Here is a 22,229-nt window from a genome sequence, read left to right on the forward strand (position 1 = left end):
TTATATAATATAATGCTATAGTATATTGTTCAAAGATACAATATATGCTATATAAGATACTATTCCATTCTTTACTTTTAGTGCACATAGTATTCTTATAATATACATAATAATAAAATTGTTATTTTCTCATTTTCAGCATAAGCAACAGGATAATGATCCTTACTTTGGTGAGATGCACAATGATTATTACCAGTTTGAAAGGGGCGACAATGGGAATGATCCTGTAGTTATTGGAGATAGCACACCCAAAGCGCCTTCTGGTATGTAAATCACATATTTGGTTGTTTTTTTTTTTTTGCTGTTATTTTTTGAAAATGGTACTCTTGATTAAACTTTTATATGTTTAGTGTCTGGTTTTGGTAGGGTTGGTCGAGAGGGTGGTTCCAGTGGTGTCAATGTGAAGAACGTCACAGCAAGGCATGGCATAGTTACTGATGATTTGCGTTCTGGTAAAATGTTGTATATGTAATTTTTTTATTCTTTTTTTATTTAATTACTTTTATGTATTCGTGCGTTCACTAACCTTTTAAAACTTTTTTCAGCCCCCTTTATAAATAAGCATGACCTTGACTTAGATTCTAACTTTGAGCTGTCTGTATCTGCAATTGATCAAATCACCGCCATTACACAACATGCAAAATATAAGCCATCTCATGATGTTAAAAAGTCTGGACCTACTCCGTTGCCATCATGAATCCCTGCACGGACATGACCAGATGCGGTTATTAAGTCTAAAGCTCATCCTTTACTACAAAATGTTGTTCCACAGGGTACTATTGTTGATGTTACTAATTCTAAAGTTGGTACATAAATGAGAGATTTTTGATAGTTTTTTATTTAAATAGTGATGTTGATAATGCTTTTATGTGTTCAACATCTCGGGTTGATGGTGTTGGTCAAGCGGATGTAGGTGGCAGTAATGTGAATTTGCCTTCTAGTAACGTCTTCTATATATAACTTTTCATTCTTTTTTTCAAAATTTCTTAACTTTGTATATTTGTTGATTCACTAGCATTTTGTAATTTAAGCTCCCAGTCGGCATGAGGGTGATCTTGACTTTGATTCTGATTTTGAATATACTGATTCTCAACTTGATCTAATTGCTGCCATTACACAAGGAGGGAGACATAATGTAAATAAATCTAGAAATGAACTGACAACTCGTGATGTAAATAAGTCTAAACCTGATCAGTCGGTATCAAGAACTGTTGTCTAGACACAAACAGATGTTGAAACAACTCCTGCAGTTTTTACACGGAGAAGGCTCCCTGCAGCTGTAAAACAGTCGCCGTATAGGAATGACTGGCAATCTGGTGTTAGTGCAGTTGGGGATACTCGAAGGTTATCAAAGGAGGATTTCCATTTGTAAATGACAATTCAGTGGTCGTTGATTATAAGCTTACAACTTCATTCTCAAACTTTGTTGAAGCAGACATACAATTGGGAGAGTGCGTATTTGTTTCCATGTACTTTTGTTTTCATGTTTTCTTAATTTTTATTGATGTATTTCTTATTCATATCTTCTTTTATACGAAATAGGGAAGTGTATTTACTTCATCATCGAAAGATGGACCCTTGTTTTGACTTTGAAGTTGAACAGATTGATGATAAGATATTTTTTCACACATTAAACTATTCTGGCAGGCAGCGTCTAGTTCGGTATGTGTACGACTTTTTATTTTTGTTTTTGTATTAGTTCATGCATATTGTTAGTGTTATTCATGTTTTCTTCCTCTCTTTTTTGCAGTACTTGAATATTATATTCTACTATCTTAGGAAGAAGGCGAAATATAGAATTAATATGCCAATTAAAGTCACAACTACAGATACTCTTTTTAATAATATCATTCAAAGGGTTTACACAAAATTTATAAAAGGTGGGAAATAAGATCATTTGATTGATAGATCAGACGATATCATAGAGTACATGAAAGGATTTAGGATGCATTGCAACACTCCATGGAACCAGGTTGATCATGTCCTCTTTCCAATTAATTTGGCAGAAAAATGGCATTGGATATTGGGGTGTGTATCATTCTATAAGAGATGTTTTTATGTATATGACTCTTTACGTAGTCGAAAGCACAAAAAAGTTAATTTAAAAGGTGGCAGAGGCATATGCTATGTTGATACCCATGTTTTTAGTTAGCATTGAATTCTATAACCAAAGAAGTGACATTGTAGTAGAAAGTGGTTTGCACATGGGAAAGGACTTGATTGATCCATTTGAGATTGAACTGATTACAAATCTGCCAACACAGTAAAATTCGTAAGAATAGTTACCTTTTTTTACTTTGTTTTCCTCATTCATATTAACATTTTTCACTACTAAATCGATTTTTATATTCTATTCATTTGTTTTATTTCAGAGATTGTGGAGTATATGTTGCATGCTTTGCTGAGTACATTATTGAAGGTCTTCCAATCCATGTTGCCAATTTTGATGTAGATGGTCTTCGAGCTAGGTTTGGTATACTGTTGTGACACTATGGGAGGAACAAGCAGTTGCATGGCGAATCAAGTGAATATGAGGCTCCAGTAGTAACAAAAAAGACTCGTGAAAAAAAGCGCAACAGTAGTATAGGTCTCTTTTTGCTTTTCGTTAATTGTAGCATGAAAACTTTACAGGATTTTAATAGTTTTTGGTGAAGTATGGTATTTTACATTATTAGATTGTAAAAATGCTAGCTTTTAAAAGTGCGTTCTAGGAATATAATTGTAATAGTACAATATATTTCTATAGTTATTTTAATGTTGGAATTTATCTTCAGTTTGTTTTCTTAGGCTTTTACAATAAAGTTATTGATTTATTAGCAGTGTCTTTCAGAGACAAAATTTTCTCAGCACTTGAAGTCAAGCCATTAGTGCAGAACATGGTTGTTACAGCAGCACTGTTAGTTCCTACTCCTACTGCTATTTGTAGTTAAAGGAGCACTGTTAGTTCGCTGTAATACAACATCACAAGTTATTTTTGGAGGTGTATTTTTAAGGAAGTTATGACGTTCAAAAAGAGGAACTATGTTGCTATTTGGTTGAAGAACATGACGACTATTGATTTGAATGAGAAGAAATATTTTTAGAAAGCGAATTGGTTTTGAATTTGTATTGAGAGCAGTTTTTAGTTGTAGTTGAATCTACAAAATTCTGTGCAGATTTTGCATTGCTGCACCAGTTGTATTCTGCAAAGATTTTGGTTCAAGTATATTAGTGATGTAGAACTATATACCAATCAGGTATACAGATATACCATTTGGATATCACGTTGTATTTGAGTACCTTTTTTCCTGCAGCAACTAGATGTAAATACTTACATGAGTTGCAAAGTGTGCCAATTTTGTTGAGGAAGTATGTACAAATGTTACATTTTTTTGGTGCACCACTTGTATTTTTGCACATATTTTGGTTTAGCCATTTAGTGCAATACAATTATATACCAATAAGGTATACAAATATACCATTCGGGTATCACATTGTATTGAGTACTTTTTTGTTATACTTCAATATTAACATGAGTTGCAAAGTGTGCCCATTTTATTGAGGAAGTATGTACAAATGTTGTATTTGTTTGGTAGAGCACTTGTATTTCTATACATATTTTTGTTTAACCATATTAGTGCAATACAACTATATACCAATAAGGTATACAAATATACCATTCGGGTATCACATTATATTTGACTACCTTTTTGTTATACTTTAATATTGACATGAGTTGCAAAGTGTACCCATTTTATTAAGGAAGTATGTACTGATGTTGCATTTCTTTGGTGCACCACTTGTATTTCTACACATATTTTATTTTAACCATATTAGTGCAATACAACTACGTACCAATAAGGTATACAAATATACCATTTGGGTATCACATTGTATTTGGGTATCTTTTTTCCCTGCAGTAACTGCATGTAAATGGCTTCCAATTTGTTATACTTCAATACTGACATGACCTTCAAAGCGTGACCATTTTGTTAACGATATATGTACAAATGTTGCCTTTGGGGCACCACTTCTATTTCTGCAGATATTTTGATACCAATAAGGTATACATATATACCAATAAGGTATACATATATACCACTTGGGTATCACATTATATTTTAGCGCCTTTTTTCCTACAACAAATAGATGTAAATGCATCCCATTTTTATATACTAAAATAGCAAATAAACAGATTCTTATTGAAAACATAAGTAGCCATATAAAAATTTTGCCAAAAAGTAATTTGGCAAAGAATCACCATACCAAATATATATCTAGTGCAAGACATGCATTTAATTTTTTTACAATTCAAATGATATGATTGTACGATATATGAGTTCTATAAGAACATTGAAGCATTATATCAATCTCTCTTTGAAATATTTCGACATGTTCTCCGGTTGTGTCCTTTTTTTCCGCATAGTGCACATGTAACTGTATTTCCTTCCCAACCTCCTATGTTTCTCTTCTTTTTAGGTCTTCCTGGTTTGATTTTTCCCTTTTGGTGGCAGTACTACCTGCGAAGAGACATGTTCTGGAATTTGCCACGTTATTTCATCTGGCAAAGGGTTTACTGGTATCTTATATATTTTCAGCAAGTAGTCCATGCTGTAATAATACGAGAAATACTTGTATGAATCCATATAAAATTTTTGTATAATTGCCATTACATGTGGACATGGAATATCGTCTAGCTGAAACCTTCCACAAGTGCAGTTTTTTTCATGTAGGCACACCACATTTCTTGTTTGACCATCAATTACTAAATGTAAGAATTGAGTTGATGGCAACACCTAATATAATTTTAATTAAGAAAAGTCATTAGCTATATGAAGTAATAGTATTTTTAATAACAATATGCAGTTGTTTAGCGAAATCTGTAAAGTGCAGAAGTAAAACTACAATACATACAGTGTTTTTATGATTCTGAAAATGCATACCGTCATCGTCTGTGATAATCTGCCAATATTTTTCCATACTTTACACCGATCTTCATAAATGATTCCATGGCATCCTTCCGATTGGTGTAATTCCATTTCTGAATCAACATCATCATAAAGTCAAACAAATTCACAACTGGGAGGTCTCTTGCGTGCTTGTTTGTTGCATTTACTGATTCTGTAATGTTCGATGTCATGGTCATGGTTCTATTTGCCTTGGAAGGTGCCCGGGACCATTTATCATATCCAATATTTATCAGGTATGTTTTCACTCTACTATCAGTAGCTTCTAACTCTGCCATATCCCTGTTGAATTCTTCAATAGTGTATGCTCTTGCTAACGCAAAGTGTACTTCTTTGATTTATTTTTGGATCTTCCTGAAGTTTGTCTTTATGTTGTTCCACAGATGGAACATACATTCACAATGAGGGACTTCTGGATAAGCAATTGAAGTTGCTATCTATATACCATCATTGTATTACTCACTTGGTGTTCGTCTCAACAATTACATTGCTTTTTCTTTTGATCTTCATGCTTGCATGTAGCTTAAGTCCATACCACATACTTTTTCGATGTCTCTCTAGATATCTGTTGGTGTATATATAGTTTTCGGGTCAACAATTATCTTGTACCACAGTTGCAACAAAAGTCGAGACAATTTGCTTTTGTGAATAAAATCTCTTATCATTTAAACAACTGTGGACAAAATTAAAATCCGTCACTTTGAAAAGATTTGATGCTCGTAGGCTTGATGCTTTAAGTCTCCAAGTGCACCTTTCATCCACGCAATCAAGGGTATACTTATTTATAATACAAATATAGTTATGTATCATGGTTTACTATTAAAATTCACACACAAACCAGTAAAATTCTATACTCACATAGTATACTCATATAGCATACATATATACTATATCAGTATCTCTTTTACTGATAAAAAATACAGATAAATCAGTACAATTCTATACTCATATAGTATACTGATTTAGCGTACATATATACTATATTGGTATCATGTTTTACTGATAACAAACACACACACAAACCAGTACAATTCTATACTCACATAGTATACTCATATAACATACTTATATACTATATCAATATAATCTTTTACTGATAGAAAACACAGACAAATAAGTACAATTCTATACTCACATAGTATACTGATTTAGCATACATATATACTATATCGGTATCATATTTTACTGAGAAAAAACACACACAAAAATCAGTTCAATTCTATACTCACATAATATACTCATATAGAATCCTGATATACTATATAGGTATCACATAATATTTTATTACTTGAAAAAATACAGACGAACCTTTTTGGGCATGATTTATTAACCCGGTACTGACATTTTTCTCTAACGGTATACTGGTTCATAACGAGAGCCATCATGTTCTTGTCTTTGTAAATTTGTCCTTTTTTAACTTTTTGATGAAATTGATCAGTTAGGATATTTGCATCATCAAGTTCTATACCGGTGTCATCTCCTTCTTGCGCATCAAAAGTACTAATTATATCACTGCTTTCAAATTGTGCAATTTCTGATGAAATTGTAGCAACGTCGAAACTAGAGGTGCTTGCAGCTATAGTATTTTTAGCAAACGACACACATAGTGGGAGTGTTGTCATCCCTGCATTTGATTTTTTCAATTCCATGTAAACACTAACACTCATATCGCTGCAAATTGTAATTGGTGGATATCCTTGAGCAATAACATACTGAATAACTATTGTGTTACTATCCTTTTGTAGTTGCTTTGCAATCTCTCTGAGAAGTTGTTCAAATTTCCAACAGGTCTTTATTAGAATTGCATCAATATGAAAGTTTATGAAATTGTGGTTATCATCCCGTTCTCCACTATGCTGCAACAGAATTGGTATATTTTCCATGATTATACAGATCTGAAGTTATAACTACTTTTATGTACAAAATCGAATCTCGACAGTGCAAATTTCAACAGTATTGACATCAAATACTGAATTTCAACAGAGTATTTTTCGAACTCAAATCTGCTATTATGATTCAAACATACAGATCTCCAGATCTTCAAACTAAGAACAGAATTTTCAATTAAAAATTCAGAAGTTTGAGCGCTAAAGTCCTGTAATCTGCGAAATCAAAATCGGAACAATACGATGCGAATTTGAGCATCAAAAGTTTCAGCATATTCGAAAGTCAAATCAACTGCTATGATTCTAACAGATTGATACTTCTACAAAATTTAAGGAGAAAAAGTCGAATTTGAAAGAGAAATCAGCATCTTCGCTCTGTTTTTTCAAACTTGCGATCTTTAAATCTTCAACAACGATTCTGTGATGCTGGTGGAAATCTCAATTTTTGTGCACTAATTCTTGTGAAATTCTGCCAAATTTAAGCAACTTTTATATTTTTATAGGTAGGGTATTAGCGTGGGTAGTTATTTTGAGAGACTCTTGTTTGTTTACTAAATGGGTAGGGAATTATAATTATTTAATGGGTAGAATACTTTTATGGGTAGAACATAGTAAATATTTTCACTTTTATAGGTACTCCTGTCTTTTTCCCTCTATAAAGTAATATGAGAGCAAGTGAACATCATCTGAACCCTCAGCGCTTGATTTCTTCATAAGGGAAATGAGACTAAATAAAAGAATGTGACTGTATACTCACGGGCGGATTTATAGGTATAATTATGGGGCACGTAAACTGTCATGGGCGGCTTTCCAACCATGCCCCATGACCCCTTGGACGCGTCCCGTGGCGTCCTGGCCAGCTTCCCAATGCCCGTCGTCACGGTCGGCCCCGTGGTCTTGGCAGCTCCAAGTGACAAGCGCGCATGTGCCTCTGTCGCCCCACCGATAGCCATCGCCAGCGCCCAACCACAGGCAGATGCCAGCAGCGCCGCGCGCGTAGGCAATGCCGTGCGCGCAGACCCTGATGCTAAAGACAAAGTTCCTGCCAACAGACTTGTTTCTGCTTTGTAGAAGACTAAGTCCTTTTCATTGTAAATATAAAGTAGTTTTGCTGTATTTTCTTTAAGTGTGATTTTCCAGCTTTCATAGGTCTAGTCATGTAACTTTGGTTTATTTTTTTTAAGCATTATTAAGGGGGACCAAGCAATCAAAACTTTCAAGCAAGCAAACAATTCTCTGTACTGGTGTTTCTCCCCCCCGACACCGTCTTGTTTTTCTGTAATAGCTTTCATTCAATGCAATCAAGCTTTCTTTCATTCTCAATTCTTTTTTCTGCTCTCTTTCAATTGCTCATGACATTGGTTTTCCCGTACGGCACTGACAATCTAGTCTAGCGTACGGAGGGGACCTCAGTTGGCGGACAACAACCGTACTGACATCGGTTGCTTAGCCTTACGTGGCCCTTCCAAAAAATATCAGGAAGGCGCCGCGTAACAGAACCCATGATATCTCCATAAAATTAGATATTTTATGTACATATTTTTCAAAGTTGGTATAATATTAAATATTGGTACTCATGTGTCAAGAAGGTTTAATGGTGCACTTAGTTGAATGTTGAGTTATTTACTAAGAGAAATATGGATCAATTCCCCCTTGTTACGTTTTTTCCTTTTTTTTAGTAGTGCATACTTGATGTTGAAGTTGTAAGTCTTGTCATCTACTACTAATACATGTCTTTATAATTCTTCTAATCCCAAAAAGAAGAGTTGTATAATTTTTTGCTATCAATAAATTATGCATCGTACAAAAACAGAATAAAATATTATGTCAAGTTTAAGTATTTAGTAAATAAATTTTCTGTCTTAGCAACTTCGAATCTATAATCAAATCATCGAAAGAATTATCCGTAAAAGATAAATTTAATTCAGTTATAGACCCCTTGTGACTATACTTCGACCTTCCTTTTGGCTCGGGTCAGAAGGCGGAGGGAAACACTTTCCCCTTCTAGTGTGAGTTATCTTTTTGTCCGACGTCAAATAAAAAGTTTAAACGAGAGAAGCATAAAAAGAGAATAAATCGCTTAATAAATAAAAGTGCTAAAAGATTTGCCTTTTGAATTATTTGAAAGTTATCTAATTTGAGTTATAAGAATACGAAAGAATTTCTTTTTCTATTTCATTTTCAAGAACAAGCATCACCCAAACTACAATTTGTATGACAATTCCATGTTGATGTCGGGTCCATGCACTTTTTGACCAATTAAATAATAATTACAACATTAATCATTATTATTTGCTCATAGGATCCTTGGTGGACATGTGAGACACCTTTTTAGCATCTCCTTCATTCCACAAATAATAAAAGTCATTAAACTGAAAAGGTCGAATATAAAGTCTCGAGAAAAACTGGTTTAACAAGTGTATATAATATCCAAAAGTGCACCTACGTAAACCCCAGCAGCAGCATGGGTCAAACTCAAAAGCACTTTTTAATGATTTTCTCGCTATATAACACGGGCAACATAACATGGGAAGACATATGTGAGCATCCAATGAAACAATTCGGTGTTCAATTATTATTCAATGGAATAATTGAGTAGTTGAGATGTAAAATAATCATGACGGAATCAAGTTTCAAATTCAAGTGATAAAACTTAGTATTAGGAATTTATTTTCTCCAATTTTCATGACATATTTATTTTATAAGTTCAAGGAGATGTTGCAACCAAAAATGTGACCTAATGGTGAATGAAACTAGTGCAAAACTATGAAATTTCAAATTCAAATCTTAATTGAGATAAGAAGCATTAGATGACTTCTTTTCATTTGACTAAGCCTAAAAAAAGTTCAAGAAGAGGCCATTAGATTAGAAATTTGACAAACAGATAGGAAAGCACAAAGACGGAAGCATTTGTTTCAGCAGATATGTACGTATTCTGTTTTTTTAGTGAACATGTATATACTCGTGTTTACCCTCCAAAATAGATAACAATTTAATTTATAAATGATTTTAAAGATACACGCATTAATTTGATACAAAGTGATAAATTAAGTTGCTATTGAATAAACAAAGACAAAATAAATTCAAAGCACACGAGTTGGATAGTTTCAGCCTTAATAAAATAGCCACTCTCGAACCGAGCTCACTTAGACCGGTGTCGACGAAAAAGAACAAGAGCTGGAGACGAAGAAAATAATATAATTGCTTTTGAGTGCGTGTTACAATGTGTTTCATGAATTATCAGATCCCCTTTATATAGTAGGAGAGTCTTATTTTAGGTACAACTCTATAAAAGGTAAAAAAATCTTCTGATTCATTGATTGTCAGTTCCTTACTGATACGTGCCGAGATCCCCGTCGTAATATTTGCCCGGTTACAGATATTTCGGTCTTCCGTTGGCTATGCTGGATTGTCCGACAATGTCCTTCGAAGTCGATCGAGGATAAGACCGGTTCTGGGACCATGGTCTCGATATTCTCGAAGGCACACGTCATGCCCCCGGGTTCTGGCCGTTGGAACTTTGGCTCGATTTCGGTCCCTTGTTGCCACGTCTCGAGCCTAACTTATTTTGTCGTAGGTTAGGATGCACCATGAGTTCGATTTCACCCGTATACATAGTCCTATAGTTTTTTGGAGAGTAGACGATGAGAAACGACATCGTGACAGAAACGACAAAACAACTGAAACGTCTCGTCATGCAAGTCATAATGGAATTAAATGCATGTCAGCCGCCGGTCGGCCGTCCCTGGATGCGAAACGCCGCTGAACTACTATAAATACCACTTCCTTTGTCCATTTAAACTTTACATCCAAACCTTCTACCATCGTACCTTTAAGATTTCAATACTCTCTAGCACTTTTACCCCGGTTATTCGAGGTCCTTTGCAAGAATTTTTACCCAACTCCATTCTCAAGCAAAAAGGTCTAATCCTTCAACTTACTTTCTTTCTTCTCCTTCTCAAATTTTCCTCCATTTTCATTCTCTAAAGAAATGGCAAAAACTTCCAAAAATGTTCCCCATAATGAAACTCCTTCTTCTTTGCGGCCGGCTATTGAGGCCGAGGAGACCGCTCCGCGCACGGCCGTCGACGAACTAATACCCAAACCCCCTTTAAAAATGTTCATCCCCGGGCAATGCTCGGCCAACGTCGATTTCAAGGTCAAAAAGCCTTCCTCAGTACAGGGCCGGTATGAGGAGATCTCGAGATACATCTGCTCGATTACCAAAGAGGTCCTCCTTACGATCCAAAAAGATTGCAACTGGGCCGATAAAGACATAGTGGTCCCCGAGCTGTCGCATCTTGAAAAGTAGGGGGCCTCCGAACCAGAGATCCGTGGGGCAGATCTGCCTCAAGTCAGGGAGGTTGATGAGGAGACCGAGGTTGAGGCTTCCTAGGATGGGGGCAGTGCCCCGAATGAGGCATTCAGTGTAATAGACATCACTAAGTCTCCCTCGTTCACCGAGTCCATGTACAACGAGGCCCAAATGGTGAAAGAAAGACCCAACGAGGGGGCCCACAGAGCGGACGACCCCCTCCGCTACTTTTTTTATGGCGTGGATTCCATCGCCACAGAAGACCTCACCAGATTAGGTGACATAGAGGTGTCGAGGAAGAGTCTGACCTTGGGGGCAGGCGGGCCTAAATTGAGCCTGAAATTGGTCAACCGGTTCCTTGCCCCAAGTGTGGATCCTCATCAGAAGCGGTCTATTGCATTACCGTTCCATAGGATGCCCAGGTTCTTTTCGCCCCCGTAGGGTTGGTCAGTTACCTCTGGTGCCTGGTGACCAAAGAAGACAAGTCCAAAATAAACAAGGTAGACACGCCCTGCCTGTTCAACGAAGCACAACAAACGATGAACCGGGTAACTTTAGATAACTCTCGGGGATTTCATTTTCTCCTTTCGTACTTGAATTAATTCATTGATAATCCTAATATTTTTCTTCATATTTGTAGGCCTCGGTGCTTCACCATTAAACTTTCCTCCAGTATGAGGATGAGCTGAACCAACTCGAAGCCAAAGTTAGAGAGATTATTGAGAAAAGAAACACATATAAACTTCTCAGGAAGTAGCGTGAAGGAGAGGCTAAGAGCCTTCGAGCTGAGTTGGAAGTGGCTCGGAAAGAAAACGCCGACCTGGTTGAACATGTAAAAATTTTTAAAGTTAGTGACGATGAGCTAGACACGATGTCTAATGGTCGGAACCTGCAAGTTCAATAGAAGATTGATCGGATCGACCAACTCCGAGCCGAGATGGATGCAGTCAAGGTCGAGGCCGAAGAGTGGAGAGGCAGGATGGATCGCCTGGCCTCAGAAAAGGAGACTGCCCGGGTGCAATTGACCTCGGTGGAGGTCCAGCTTCGAGCGACGAGGGAGAAGGTTGAGGCACGGTCCCAAAGGATTGAGGAGCTCTAGTATCAACTAAGCTCAGTTGTTTCTGATCGAGATACCCTTGCCAATGAGCTTAAGGCAGCCAAGTCGGTGGTTGAAGTAACCAAAGCCGATGTTGATGAGATGGTGGCCCAGTATAAAGCCGATGTCGAGGTAGCCTAGGACCGCCTAAAAGATATTGTTGTGTATGTGAAGTAGCAGTCCCGAAGGGAGGCCCTCGAGGAAGTTCATACTCGGGGATTTGATTTATGTGTCGAGGTTGAAAATGCTAGGGGGCTCAAAGCCGAGGCCAAGAAGTTGGCGTATCCCTAGGACGAAGAAGACTCCGAAGATTCGGACGGATCTGGGGGGTGGAGAAGACTGGAGACCAAGCCGTTTAAGTACCTTATAGATTTTTTCTTGTTTTTGTATTTTGTACTTTCTTTTTTGTTTTTAATTTTTATCAAGGCCGTTTTGGCCTTTGTAAAGATATATATATATATATATATATATATATATATATATATATATATATATATATATAAGGCTTTTTTCCCTTCGACAGCTTTTAAGCTTGTTTCTTTTCGCTTTTTTTCCTTGTGATTGTAAAGATATCGAATACCTTAGCACGTAGTAATTAGGTCATGTTCGGAGGTTCGAACATGCCTTTCTCTTGATGTTATTTTGTTTAAAACTCGTGGGAGCTCGGTATTATTGGAAGATTTCCCCAAAGTACTTAGAATTTTATAGATTACAATTCGCCCACGGTAGCCTTTTGAACTGGTCCAGAAATTTTGAAGGCCCTTTTTTTTTGTTACGGGTCTCGGACTTCTCCAAACCGTTTTAAGACAGACTTAGACTTTCTAGTTCGTGTGTTGCCCAGTGGGCTCGTTACCCCGAGTCATTCGGGCTTAACCGAGATAATATTTCCCAAATGGGGGTGGCCGTAACTTTTAAAGTTCGGGCATTGCCAAGTAAGCTTTGTGCCCCCGGGCTTCATTTTCCCTTGACCGAATCTGCCTTGGGCGGCAGTCCCCGAGTGAGGTGGCCCTTGGGCTCGAATGTCTTTAGGGGACCAAATGTAAGAAAGAAAAATTTTCAAGGGGAAAAATATTTATGTGCAAGGTAGAAACTTCCTTTCAATTTTGTGCGTAATATACAAAGATACATATGTGTACGGGCTCGGGCAGTCTATGTACGCACGGTTCATTCGACCGTTTAGCCCTTAAGTAAATCCTATCGATCGAGCCTATACCGTTCGAGCACAAAGTTTCTTTCCTTTCCATAATTGTTATCTGAGGGTGATGCCCCCTAGTGTTCGAGGTCGATCATCGAGAAGCCTCGGATACTATCGACAACCGATCTTTGATTCTAATTTAGCATCCATTATTGCCTCGTTAAAAGCCTTGCCTGAAAATCCACTTAGGACAAAATCAGTTCAAGGGAAAAAAAGTGCAACGCGTGCTTTCAGGCCTAAAAAGTTGTATCGTTCTTTGACAGTTACCTACAAGTGTTAGTCTAAAACGTAAATAAATAAAAGAAGTAAGCAGGGTCGTACCTTAGCAGTAATGTCATTTCAAGTGAGTTATGTTCTAGTTGTTCGGTAGTCGCTCACCTTTCATTACTTCGAGTTTGTATGACCTCTTTCCGATGATGTCGATAATTTGATACGAACCTTCCTAGTTCGGCCCTAGCTTCCCTTCGTTCGGGTTTCGAGTGTTTAATCATTAATGTGACCTTTCTCAACACTAAGTCCCCAACATTGAAGTGTCAAAGGTTAGCTCTTCTATTGTAATACCTCTCCATCCGTTGTTTTTGGGCGGCCATTTAGACGAGAGCGGCTTCGCGCCTTTCATCTAATAGTTCAAGGCTCGTATTCATGGTCTCACTGTTTGATTCTTCGGTTGCATATCAGAATCTGAGACTTGGTTCTCTGACTTCGACCGACATTAGAGCTTCGAAGCCGTAAACTAGCGACAACGGGGTGGCCCAAGTACTGAACTTCGAGGTTGTACGGTAAGCCCATATGACCTCGAGCAAGACTTCTTTCCATTTTTCTTTAGCATCGATCAATATCTTTCTGAGGTTTTGGAGTATGGTTTTGTTCGTGGACTCCGCTTGCCCGTTCCCACTAGGGTGATAGGGTGTTGACAAGATTCTTTTGATCTTATGATCTTCGAGAAACTTGCTTACTTTGCTGCCGACGGATTGCTTCTCATTGTCACACACGATCTCGGTCGGCATTCCGAACCGACATATTATGTGGTTCTAGATAAAATCAATGACTTCCTTCTCCCTGACTTTCTCAAACGCCAGGGATTTCACACATTTCGAAAAATAGTAAGTCAAAATCAATATAAATTGAGCCTTGCCGGGTGCCCAAGGAAGGGGGTCGACGATGTCCATCCCCATTTCATGAATGGCCAGGGCGACAAGACCGAATGTAGCAGCTTCCCGGGACGATGATTCATCGGAGCATGCCTTTGACATCCGTCATATTTTCGTACGAACTCATTCGCGTCCTTTTTCATGTCGATCCAATAGTAGCTTGCTCTGATTATTTTCTGAACTAATGATTCGACGCCCGAATGATTTTCGCATGTGCCTTCGTGGATTTCCTTCAGAACATACTCGGTGTCTCCAGGGCCTAGAGATATTGCGAATGGGCCATCGAACGTTCTTCGAAATAATGTACCATCTTTGGACAAGCTGAATCGGGCCACTTTCGTACGTAGAGTCCTCGATTCCTTAGGGTCCAACAGTAGTTTTTCGATCTTCGGATATTCTATATATTTGTTTCTCCACTCCCAAGTTAGGCTTGTTGAGTTTATGTCGGTGTGACCTTCTTCCACTACCGATCTCATGAGTTATACGACCGCCCTCGAGTTTAACTCATCTTCATCGACCGACGATCCTAAGTTAGCAAGGGCATCAGACTAGTTGTTTTGATCCCGAGGAACATGTTGTAGAGTCCACTCCTTGAATCGATGTAACGTTACCTATAGTTTATCCAGATATCTTTGCATTTGTTCCTCTCTGACTTCGAACGTCCCATTAACTTGGTTTACCACAAGCAGGGAGTCACACTTAGCTTCGATCACCTCTGCCCCCAGGCATTTGGCCAGTTCGAGACCTGTAATCATGGCCTCATACTCGGCCTCATTGTTAGTTAATTTTACAGTCCTAATAGATTGTTTGACTACATTACCTGCAGGTGGTTTCAAGACAATTCCAAGTCCGGACCCCTTCGCGTTCGCAACACCATCCGTAAAGAGGGTCCAGATTCTCGAAGAAGTCCCTAAGTTCAACAAAAACTCTCTTTCGACCTCAAGTATTAGGGTTGGTGTAAAGTCGGGCACAAAGTCTGCCAAAATTTGAGACCTACTGGAGTTCCAAGGCCAATATTCGATGTCGTACCCACTAATCTCTACGATTCATTTGGCCAACTGTCCTAAGAGCTCGGTTTTATGCGTTACATTCCTCAAGGGGTAAGTGGTTACGACACATATGGAGTGACATTGAAAGTACAGTTTTAGCTCCCTAAAGGTGCTTAGCAAAGCGAGTGACAACTTTTCTAAGTGAGGGCACATAGTTTCGGCCTCGCCAAGAGTCCTGCTAACATAGTAAATTGGAAAATGCGTACCTTTCTCTTCACGGACCAGGACTCCACTTATTGCTATCTCTGATACTGTCAAGTACATGTATAACTGTTCGGCTGCCTTCGGCGTGTGAAGCAGCGGTGGGCTCGATAGATATCGCTTGAGTTTCTCTAATGTCCGTTGGCACTCCAGGGTCCATGAGAAGTCATTCTTTTTCTTCAACAGTGAGTAGAAATGGTGGCTCTTGTCGGATGACCTCAAAATAAATCATCCCAAGGCAATTAAGTGTCCAGTTAACCTTTGTACGACCTTCACGTTGTCCACAATAGTGATATCTTCGATGACCTTGATCTTATTGGGGTTGATCTTGATTCCCCGGTTGGATACCATGAATTCGAAGAATTTACCGGGCCCGACTTCGAATGAGCATTTCTCCGGGTCAGCTTCATATTGTATTTCTTCAATATGCTGAAGGTTTCCTGCAAATGTTTCAAATGGTCCTCTGCTCGCAAGGACTTAACCAACATATCGTTAATGTAAACCTCCATTGATTTTCCTATTTGTTCTTCGAACATCTGATTTACTAGGCGTTGGTAAGTGGCGCCGACATTTTTTAGTCCGAATGGCATCACGTTATATCAGTAGGTGTCGTACTTGTTGATGAAGGAAGTTTTTCCTGATCACCGGGGTCCATCCAAATTTGGTTGTACCCGGAATAATTATCGAGAAAACTGAGGATCTCGTGGCTGGCCATAGCATCAATCATGCGATCGATATTAGGCAAAGGGAAAGAGTACTTGGGACATGCTTTATTCAAGTCTTTATAGTCCACACACATTCTTAATTTGTTCCCCCTTTTGGGGACTACTACTACGTTTACTAACCAATCCGAGTATTTAACCTCCCGGATAGACCCTATTTTAAGGAGTTTAGATACCTCGTCCTTGATGAAAGCATGTTTGACTTCAGACTAGGGTCTCCTCTTCTGCTTGGCCGGGTGAAACTTTGGGTCCAAGCTTAGCCTATGAGTGGCTATTTTCGGCAGGATCTCTGTCACATCAAGGTAGGACCAAGCGAAACAATCTTCGTTAGCTATAAGAAATTGAATGATTTTTTTCCTGAGCTCGGGATTCAACCACGTGCCCAGGTATACCTTTCGATTGGGCAAGTGTTCGATCAGTATGACTTGCTCCAGTTCCTCGACTATTGATTTGGTAGCGTCGAAATCGTCGGGAGCTATAAAAGACCTAGGAATCCCGTAGTCGTTGTCCTTATCTATCTCTTGCTTCTCCGGTTGGGACGAAGTCAGTGTCAGTAGTTGCTATTTGGTTTATACCTTGGTGACCGGACTCAGCTCCTTTGGTGTATAAAGTATGGATATCGGAACCATCTCGTCGATTGTGAAAATCTCTTTTGTGGCCGGTTGTGTTTCGGTAAACTGTTTTTATTCCTTCCCGCATCAAGAACTTTAACACCTGGTGCAGAGTTGAGGGTATTGCCTTAATGTTATGAATCGATGGTCTCCCGAACAAAACATTATACCTCATGTCCCCTTTGATCATATAGAACTTTGTTTCCTGAACGATCCTGACGGTGTTCACCGATAATGTTATCTCCCCTTTAATGATCTCACATGCCATGTTGAACCCGTTTAGGACTTGGACCGCATGCACGATCTGATCTTGTAGGTCGAGCTGTTCCACGACTCTCAATCTGATGATGTTGGCCGAGCTACCTAAATCAATTAACACACGCTTAACTTGAGATTTATTCACAAGTACTGATATTACCAATGCATCGTTGTGGGGCTGCACGATGCCCTCAACGTCTTCGTCATTGAAGGACAAGATTCCCTCTGGCACATAATACCGAGTTGGGTTTTCCCTTGTGATAAATACTTTGGTGCGCTTCAACATCGGCCCTGGGGGATTGTCGACCCCACCGATGATCATGTTAATGACGTGCTAAGGCTCATCTTGTTCGATCTCTTTACCAAAATCTCTGTTCCTAAAGTGGTTCTTGGCTCGATCGCTCGAGAACTCTCGTAGATGCCCGTTATTGAATAGTCAGACTACCTCCTCTATTAATTGTCGATAATCTTCTGTCCTGTGACCGTGAGTGCTATGATATTTGCACATTAAGTTAGGATCCCTTTTGGTTGGATCAGACTGTAGGGGCGGGGCAATTTGGTGTCTTTGATACGTCCAATGGCGAATACGATGGTGGCGTAGACGACGTTAAAATTGTACTCTGATAGCCTTGGTGCTTCCTTCGACCCGATGGGTCTGTCGAAACTATTTTTTGCTCATGAGTCCCCAGTTGTTTTGGCCTCGATCACTTATTATTTCACTTTTCACGGGGTTTAGCCCAGATCCACTATCCCTTCAATCTCCATTGTATGGCTGGTATTGATCCATGTTCGTTCTTAGTTCACGATTAACATCTCTCCTGACTCTATCAACTGTTCTTACGGTATAAACGAACCTAGAAGGCCCCCCAAGTTGAACGTTTTTACCCTGATTTTTGATTGATACCGATTATGCTCCGGTAAAGAAACCCCGCTGCTCAAGTAGTGTAAACATCACGTTGGTTATTTGAAAGTTGCTCGCCCTAATCCGGGGAGGGACTATTGCACTTGCATAACCCTCGTTCGGCAACACCTGATGCGCTGCTCTTGGTGGAGATGGGGGAGGGTTTGGGACATTATCATGAGGCGGTCGGCCTCGCCTGTTTACTTGAGGCTCGGGATGAACCCCATCCACTTGATCATCATCTACCTCTTCCCCCAATGGTAAATTTCTGAGGGGCTCGTTTTTAAGGGCCATTTTGTACCTAAAAGAAATTCACAAACAAAATTAGTGACTCGAAAGGAAAGAAAGACAAAACATACAAAGACCTAGATATATAGCTAAATCCATTTAACTCCCCCCGGCAACAGAGCCAAAAATTGATCTAGGCCAAACCCACACCACAATTAAGTAGTGAGACGGTCGATGCAATAATAAACCCAACGAAGGTCGGGATCGAATCCACATGGAGTTAGAATATAAGATTAGGTGTATATCTAAGTTAATTGCAAGTTTTGGCTCCAATTACACTTCCACAAACTTGATTCACTTCCACAAACTTGATTGGTGTTCTACTTCTACTTTACTCTATTGTTTACAAGTATAAAACTAAGGACAATATTTTTGGTTTTGAGTTTTTTCAAATGATTAAAAGGGACTAGGGTCGTGACTTCTACCTAGGTGGTTATATAATGGGTTGTAAACTCCAGGGTAAATTTGATTAGTTGGGGTCATGATGTAGCAATCACATCCGAGGACTCACTCTATACCTCTCGGTAGTTTGAGTGATTTTACCCAATTTGGCTTTCTCAAGTCCAATTGGGTATTTGCACAATACAAGTGATATTAGCTCAAGTCGGGTATTACTATCTCTAGGTTTAACCCTTTAATTGGGGATATCAATTTCTTGAGTTCACCCCAATTTCTTGTTAGCCAAGTTTTCCTAGACTTAATCTCTCTTTCTCAAGTAGAGGCTAAGTCAAATTGGCATGAATCAATGTTTGCAACCATTGATTCTAGGGTTCAATCATGAACAAGGCTAAATATCACTAACCCAATCAAAAATAAGCCCTAAATTAAACACCAATCAAATACCCACACTAGGGTTGGGTCACAACCTTAGCTAAAGATTTAGCTACGCATGAAAAATACATAAATCAAAGAAGAAATTAAGATAGACTCCATATTAATTGATTAAGGAAAGAAAATCTAATGTATAGATGTTAGTCTAATACAAAAATCCTCGAAATAGCAAAGAAAACGGTTCAGGTGCTCTTCTCCAACGTTACTTTTCCTAAAAATGACAAAACATTCTATTTATACTAAGATGAAAATATCTGACAAAATTGCCCATACGGAGGTTGTGCGACTGCATAATTTTGGTGCGGTCTATACATTGAGCTTCTGCGTCCGCACAATTATTGTGCGGTCCGCATTCTTGGAATTTTGGGCTTGGAACTTTGGGGCTTCTGCGGTCCGCATAAATACGAGTGCGGCCGCACTTCTGATTGTGCGACCGCATAAAAATAATTTGTCCGCACTCCTTGATTTTGAACCTGAATCCAACTCTCTGATTCTTCACTCCTGCGGATCGCATAATAGTAAGTATGGTCGCACTTGATATTCTATGGCCGCACAATTTTGGTGTTGTCCGCACTCCTTCAGCTTGCCCAAATACCATTCTCTGAATCTCCTCTTTGCGGCCGCACTACTGGCCTTTTTGCCCAGTTTTGGTTGTTGTTCACTTTTGACTCCTTTATAAGTTGATTTTGACTCTTTTGGCTCATATCCCAATATTCCTGTAAGTAAGCACATTTTGTTAGTTTTCGGGAATGCCTTTAAGCATTTTGAGCTAAATCGCAAGTAAAAGAGAGCAAATAATCGGTCAAAATCCCTGCTTATCATCGGCTCAAGTGACGGTCGGGTACTCTACCAGATTTTGTTTCAACTGTTGTGAAGCCAACGAGCTATGAGCATTGAGTCGCTGGGTGAAGGCTTGAACGACCCAATCATCTGCGACCGGAGGCAAGTCCATCCGTTCCATTTAAAACCGGGACACGAATTCCCTGAGCATCTCATTATCCCTCTACTTTACTTTGAAAAGGTATGACTTCCTGGTCTCGACCTTGATAGCCCCAGTGTGTGCTTTTACGAAGGAATCTGCAAGTATAGCAAACGAGTCAACAAAATTAGGAGGTAGATTGTGATACCATATCGTAGCTCCCTTGGATAGAGTTTCCCCAAACTTTTTCGGCAGGACAAACTCGATCTCATTATCCTCCATGTCGTTTCCTTTGATGGCGCATGTGTAGGAAGTCACATGAGCATTTGGGTCAGTAGTTCCATTGTACTTAGGAATCTCGGGCATGCAAAACTTCATTGGGATCGGCTTCAGCATTGTGCTCGGTGGAAAAGGTTTTTGAACAATCTTCTTGGAATCCAGGCCCTTAAATATTGGAGATGCTCCTAGGATTTGGTCGATCCTGGAATTGTAGGTTTTCACCTTTTTGTCATTGGCTTCGATTTTCTTCTCCCTTGATTCTATTCTTTTTGTCAATTCCTCGGGCATTTTTATGATCTCGGGGTTAGTCCCCGATTCATTTTCATTCGGCCTCTCCGTGATCAGTTCATTTATGCGGGTGACTTCCCGGGATTGCTCGGGCTCAACCCTGCTCGGCGCTCGGCTTTGGTTCTGCAACTGGGCTATCATTGTCTGTTGAGCCTATAACATTTCGAAGATCACCCGCAAATTGTTCCTATCATTTTCACCAATGTGCGTATTCTGGGCAATTGATCGGACTTCCCTACGCACATTGTTCTCGGGATCGGTAGGCAAATTTGTATTGATGGCCACATGCGAAATGACATCGATAAGGTCCGCGACCGGAACTTCGCTGAGATCAACTGGGGGCAACTCATTACCGGGTACTACATTGTTGTTCTCGCGCGTGGTGGCCGGACTCCGCATCCATGTTTAGATGGGCAGACTGGGGTTTGACATTTCGATTTTAACCTGAAATCGAAGAAACTTCAAAGAACAAGTGTAAAATAGGGTGTGTTACGGGAATTTGTATAAAATTACCGCTATTATCCCTAGTCCCACGGTGGACGCCAAACTGTTTATCCTCAAAATTGGATAACAATTTAATTTATAATTGGTTTTAAGGATACACAGATTGATTTGATACAAAGCGATAAATTAAGTTGCTCTTGAATAAAGAAAGGCAAAATAAATTCAAAACACACGAGTTGGATAGTTTAATCCTTAATGAAATAGCCACTCTCGAACCGAGCTCGCTGAGACCGGTGTCGACGAAAAAGAACAAGAGGTGGAGACGAAGAAAATAATAATATAAAGTGCGTGTTACAATGTGTTTCATGATTTATCATACCCCCTTTATATAGTAGGGGAGTCTTATTTTAGGTACAACTCTATAAAAAGCAAAAAATCTTCTGATTCATTGATTGCCGGTTCCGTACCGATACATGCCGAGATGCTCGCCGTAATATTCAGCCTGTTACGGATATTTCAGTCTTCCGTTGGCTATGCTGGATTGTCCGACAATGTCCTTCGTAGTCGATTGAGGCTAAGACCGATTCCGGGACAATGGCCTCGATATTGTCGAAGGCATACGTCATGCCTCCGGGTTCTGGCCCGGTGGGACTTTGGCTCGATTTCGGTCCCTTGTTGCCACGTCTCGAGCCTATCTTATTTTGTCGGAGGCTAGGATGCACCATGAACTCGATTTCACCCGTATACAAAAAAATAGGGAGATAAATAAGTCGTTATATTGAATTTGCTGATTTTCGGTAATAGGAGGCTTGGCTGCAGTACCTTGAACACCCTTTGCTAGTGGGCTAT

Source organism: Nicotiana tomentosiformis, chromosome 4, assembly GCF_000390325.3.
Source record: "Nicotiana tomentosiformis chromosome 4, ASM39032v3, whole genome shotgun sequence".
In the NCBI taxonomy this organism is placed as follows: domain Eukaryota; kingdom Viridiplantae; phylum Streptophyta; class Magnoliopsida; order Solanales; family Solanaceae; genus Nicotiana; species Nicotiana tomentosiformis.